This window comes from Equus asinus, chromosome 13 (genome assembly GCF_041296235.1).
Source record: "Equus asinus isolate D_3611 breed Donkey chromosome 13, EquAss-T2T_v2, whole genome shotgun sequence".
In the NCBI taxonomy this organism is placed as follows: Eukaryota; Metazoa; Chordata; class Mammalia; order Perissodactyla; family Equidae; genus Equus; species Equus asinus.
In genome coordinates this window covers 32,114,441-32,120,563 of record NC_091802.1, presented here as the reverse complement: position 1 = coordinate 32,120,563, position 6,123 = coordinate 32,114,441, and the positions used below count along the sequence as shown (strand labels likewise).

The 6,123-nt window shown below is 40.9% G+C and overlaps 1 long non-coding RNA gene across 8 annotated transcripts in view; it reads left to right on the top strand.

Moving 5' to 3' along the window:
- LOC123276051 (uncharacterized) overlaps positions 1-6,123 on the top strand; it is a 199,574-nt gene that overhangs the window by 14,422 nt on the left and 179,029 nt on the right. For all 8 annotated transcript variants that reach the window (XR_011493781.1, XR_011493780.1, XR_011493776.1 and 5 more), the window contains one exon: positions 5,733-5,931. This is a non-coding gene — a long non-coding RNA (uncharacterized lncRNA). The remainder of the gene's footprint in view (positions 1-5,732; positions 5,932-6,123) is intronic.

Here is a 6,123-nt window from a genome sequence, read left to right as displayed (position 1 = left end):
AAAGCAATTGTGAAGGAAATAGCAGCAAACAAGGACCCCTGTCTGAGTTCTAGTCCTGGCTCAGTGTCATTCATCCATTCTTCAGCGTTCATTTCTCCATCCCTCCGTTCGTTTATTCCTTCATCATTTCGAGGACCAACTACCCCTAGGCTATTATTCAAGGCTGCAGGGCAGGTTTAAAAACCTTTCCTTGTCCGTCAGACGAGGAGGTTGAAATCACTAAGGCATCCTTTAATTCTGAGATTCAATGAGAACCACAAACGCTGGTGTCCTCTGCAGGGCTCCTTTTATAGTGTCCTCCAATTTATTTTTTATTTATTTCTTATCCAAACGGCTTCCAGATAAACCAGAAAGTAGGCTTGAATCAGGTTCCTGTCGCTAAACCTAAACTCAGGGCTTGCTGGAAGAGAGGTTCAAAGTTAAGTGAATGATGGGTGACTTCTTGATCCATTCCCTTACCACTCTTGGAATTTAGGTGTGCTCCCCTCCAGGAAGCCTGTTCACACCCATCCCCCTACACCCCAAACTGGAGACTCAAGGAGACATTAGGCCAGCCTATTAGGAGTGTTTACTCTGCGTGCAGTGGAGCATTGAAAAGCTGAGAATTCTTTCACCCGTAATTCTAGTTTCTTTCCTTTAACACCTTCCAAGTGGCAGCATCTAGCAGGGTGCTTTCCGGGTTATTTCATTAATTTCCCCAAGAACGCCAGGAGATAGTCGTTATCTTACTCATTTCACGATAAGGAGGCTGAGGTTTAGAAATTTGCCAAAGGCAAAACTAGGATTTGTACCTAACTTTGTTTCACGTTGCGGTCCCAGATCCTTTCAGTACCCCAGACTGCCTCTGCCTAAGTTTTAAAGTAATCTATCTCTTTAAAAAAACTTTCTTTCTACTCCAAGGCAGAAAAATGAGCATGAATTGAAACTTTACTAATCTCCTTTGTTGGGCCACCTGGCTAATGAATTGGTGAGGGAAGGGAAGGTTACAAAGGAAATAACTAATGAAAATAGATTAAAAAAATAATAAGAAGGATTAAAAAAAACAATGAACCAACAGATGTCAGGTCACATCCTATCAATGACTTAGGAAAGTGCAGAGATAAGCTGTCAGAGTGTGATGAGGCTAATTAGGGAAAGGAGAGCAGGAAAGAAGGAAGTCTCAATATGGATTTTGGAAGAGATGACAGGCATGACTTGGCACAGCCTTTCATATGGGAAGAATGGTTTGAACAAAGATGAGAAGTAGTCAGTATGGGGAAAATTTGTGGGAGGCCACCGAGGTTTAGAAACATCAATGTGAATGGGATTTGCCCAAGAAAAAAAAATGAGTGAGATAAAAATCAGATTCACTTGCTAGAATAAAATCCCTTGACCTACAGCGGTCTCTTCCACAGAAATGCAGGAATATTAACTGAAAGTGGCTTGTTGAAACAATATGATCGAAAATTTAAATCAGCCTCGTTGTTGGTGAAACTCCCCCCAAAAAGTAAAAGCAAACCTCAAAAGATAAAAATAAAATACAAGAAACGCCTTTGAATTAATTATGCACACACCTGCCACATTTTTTTTAGTGTGGTGTCCCTTTGAATCTGTTTCTGAGGAGGAATCCTGAGTTTGTTTGCAGAGAAGAAGTACAAGATTCTACTTAGAGATTAGTGTTGCAGGAGAGGAAGAAAATAGACAGGTTTTCGAGTTAGCAGGTGTGATATTTTTGCTGAGATCGGAGATTAAGTCTTTCTGCAAAACTGCAGACACATTTGCATGGGCATGGCCTGTGCCTAAGAGAAAGGATTTGTGATGGAGCAGACACCAGCTGCAAGGGAGACTCTTGGGAGAATGCCTGCCCTGCTCGCTGAGGAACACAGAGTTCCTGGACAGGATGCTGACCGTACTAGGAAACACCTGGTACCTAGTCCTCTGGCCGGGACCATCCAATCAGAAAGTGGCAGCTCTGCTCCAGTCTGTGACTCTAGATGCCCCAGGAAGGTTGCCTGAACTTGTGACTGCAGGTCTTCTTCTGTGACTGGTTTCAATCTGTCTCTTTACACATATGACAAAGTTAAGTAGTATTTAAAGTGTAAATACTTGCAGCCTTTCCCCTTTCCTAAAAAGAGGAATGCCATCTTTTCCTACTTAATCTTTTGCCCACCTTCCCTTATGCTATGGTCTGAATGTTTGTGCCCCGCCTCCCCTTAACATGTTGAAATCCTAATGCTCCCTGTGATAGTGTTAGGAGGAGGGGGCCTTTGGGAGGTGACTAGGTTAACCACTGCTCTCATGAATGACACTAATGCCCTCATAAAGAGATGAGAGCTCTCTGGCCCTGTCCACCATGTGAGGACACAGGGAGAAGTCATCATTCTGCGACCTGGAAGAGAGCCTTCACCAGAACCCGACCATGCTGGCACCCTGATCTTGGACTTCCAGTCTCCAGAACTGTGGGAAATAAATTCCTGTTGTTTATAAGCCTCCCAGTCTGTGATATTTTGTTATACCAGCCCAAATAGGCTAAGACACCCATCATTTGAGGATTATTTGTCTCTTTCATGCCCAGTTCCTGGACTTCCATGATGAAAACAATTGGAGAAAATAATGGGAAGAAAAAGCAATCCTGAGAGAAAGGAAGGGGCTTGGTAGATAGGCTATATTGATCTACATGATGAAGATGAGTAGGAGAAAAAACATGCCATAATCTGGGGGGTATTGGTAAAGGTTTTTGTGAGGTGGGGAGGGACTTAACTAAGTAAGAGGATTCATAGAATTATGGAACATGAGAACAGGAAAGGGACTGTGAGAAGTTCTGCTAAGACTATGAGTTGGATACTCTAGTATTTTCCAACAACTAAAGTTGAGAGTCCCTTTTTTTTAATTCTTGGCTGTTTGATTGTATTTATTTGAAAGTGATTTCTTTCAGAGACTGGACCACATGGGTGGGGGATATACGATGGTTACACAGATTCAACTTTTTGAGTGCTTAACTTGCTCCTGGAACTTTTATGCCTATTAGCTCATTTTATCCTTAAAACCATCCTGTGAGCTAGATAATATCATATCTATTTTATAGATAAAGACATGAAAGCTTAGAGGGGTTTTGTGAGTTACTTAAATTTGTAAGTATAAATGAAAAAGTCAAGATTTGAGCCCAGGTTTCCTGTCTCCAAGACAAATGCTTTTTCCCTCCATGCCTCATCACGGTATATGACTGTGTATCATTACTCACTGTGGCCAACCGTGTTCTATTCTCAGTGAACAATCGATAAACGACATTCTGCTGGCTGTTGTGGTTGTTTCGCACAGTGACCAACACTCACTTCTTCAAAAAGAACATTATTTGAGTGTAGAACACTCTGACTGCCTCATGTTGTTTTTAAAGTCCCTGCTGAGTACAGAGTCAGGATTGCTGCAGCTGTTTCTTCCAAAGCAGGTTTGAGAGGTGATGAGAATAAGGATGGGAATGCCAGTGAGTACAAAGCGGACCCCAAAAGACCAACATAGGAACAAAACAAGAGTTGATGGCAGTGGTTCTCATAATGTGACTCAGAGGCCACAAGATCACACTAGGGACTTTCATAGTCATCTGTGTGAAACTCATGTCTATGCTTTTGATTCAGTCAAAAAGAATAAAGAATTATATTTAACAAAATGCAGATTCCCCCTTAATTGGGGTCACTTGGCATTTATTTTCATGCTTTTTGTTTACTTGGGCTTGGGCAATAGGAACTCAGTGAGGGTAGTCAACCTGTGACATCTTTTATTCTACCAAAGTCAACCAGGAACTGAAAAGATTCGGAGAGGTTCTTGATGCCTTATGTGGTCTCAGCTATTTTATTTGCTCATGATAAATAGGAAGTGCTGACAAAGATGAAGTGTAACTTCTCTTGAAGAGAGAAAAGCAGAATATGTTGGTGTGAATACTGATGAACATTTTTAAACTTGCACACGCTGAAAGATGCTGCTCTGAAACTTCCCCTGCTATTATAGATGTCCAGGCCTAATGTCTTTCATTTATTTGTAAACCGAATGCAACTGGGCCTCCTTGGACAAGCCCTTGCACCTGCTGTACCGATTTCTTCTAATTGGAAGAAATGCAAACCTAAGTGATTCTCTAAAAGCCAAGACAAGTAATGTCAATTGTTACTAAAATTCCTGTGAATACGGAAAAGGGAATTACACTGTGCATCACCCTTAAACATTTCTGTGTCTCCAAAGTTCTACATCCTTTGGGAGCCGCCATTTCTTTTTCTCCCAAACAATCCTATTTTCCCACTAACATATTTTCTCCATACCAATGGAGAAAACTTTCCACCTCTAGAAAGTCTGTTTGTATATTTTCTCGTGCAAAAAAATTTAGTCTTTCTCTTTTGGCTTCTATCATTTGCATCCCCAAGAATCACTCTGCTGAGCAAAACAAAGGGTCTTCATGGAGATCTACCTTCTTTAAAAGATACAGAAAGGGAAGGAATTGAAAAGAACTAATAATTTATTATTTTTTTTATCACACATTTATTCAATGAACATTTATGGCAAGTCTAATGAGCGTGCAGGTCCCAGCCACAAAGTTGAATGAGTGCCCTATCTTCAAGGAAACTCCAGGTGGTGGGAAAAAAAAACAATTGACCATAAATCACTGTTAAGTGTGTTAAATGCTATGATGGAGTATTGTTCTTGATGCTTTAGTCGCACATAATAAGAATCTCTAATGATAGTGAGGCCAGGTGGGGAAGAGGGACTTTTAAGAGGAGACGATATTGGGTCTTAGTACCCAGTGATTAGATGAGAGAGAGTAAATAAGCAATAAAGAAGTTGACATTCAAAGGAGAGAGACCACAGCATATGCAAAAGGATGATGTGTTTGAAGACCTGCAATTCCACATGATGCAAGTGAAAGGCATTTGTGGAGAAGTGTTGTAGATGAAGGTAAGGGATAAGAAGTGTTCAGACTGAACAAAGGACTGATGTGCTAAGCCAAGGAGATTTAGAGTTTATACTGAAAGCAGTAGAGACCCATTGAAAAACTTTAAACACAAAAACGAGATGATCAGTTTTGTATTTAGAAAGATCTCTCTGATAAAATTTGTATGGAGAATGAATGGATTGGAGGAGTGTGAAGGAGATTGCTGGTTGTCTCTATCAGCTTTATCCGGTAGAACTTTCAATGATGATAGAAATGTTTTCTGTCTGTGCGGTCCACTATCATAGTGGCTAGCCACTTATGCTATTGAGCACTTGCAACGTGGCCAGTGAATCTGAGGAGCTGCACTTTTACTCTTATTTAATTTTAATATATTTAAATTTAAGTAGCCACATGTGGTTAGTGGCTACCATATTGGACAGCACCTTCTTCTCTTTATCTGTCTTAATAGAAACCCCAATTTTTAAGCTGGGGACATAGCTGCCTGGAGTAGAGACCACATTTTCCAGCTTGCCTTATAGCTAAGTGTGAGCCATATGACTAAGTTCTGGGCAATGGGACGTGAGTGAAGTGCAATTTCTGGGTTATGCCTTAAAGTTAAGCTGGGCCATCCTCTTCTTCCTTTCCCCTTTCTTCACAGGCTGAAATGCAGACACAGAAGAGAGGCATTTGGATTATGTGGCATAGCAGAGCAGTAAGATGGAAGGAGCCTGGGCCCTGTTGGTGTAGAGCCTCCATACCAATCAGACATTTAAGTGTGAGAGAAATAAATTTGTATTTCATTTATACTATTCTAATTTGGGGCTTCTGTCGCATGCAGGTTATCCTAACGGATACTGTGAGTGGAGCTGGAAGTAGAGTGATCAGTAAACACGATTAGAATAATCCCAGCAAGAAGTGATGAAGGTCAGAACAAAGGTGATGTCAGCGGGAGCGGAGAAGGATGAATGGGTTCTTTATACAAAGCCTAAATCTGTGAAAACTCAAGGAGGAGTACAGTTCCATCCATGACTGCTTCTGTGAGTATCACGCTAAACTCACAATTCAGTGCCATTTAAAAATAGAAATCTAATGAGGAAAGAGAGACAAAAATAGGACATATGCTCTTCCCCAGACCCAGCTCAGATCTGCTGCAGTATAGATATAATTAAATCAAAACGGTATCCTGACCTATTCAGAAATGGAGAAATCTTTTTATTTTGGACTAAATG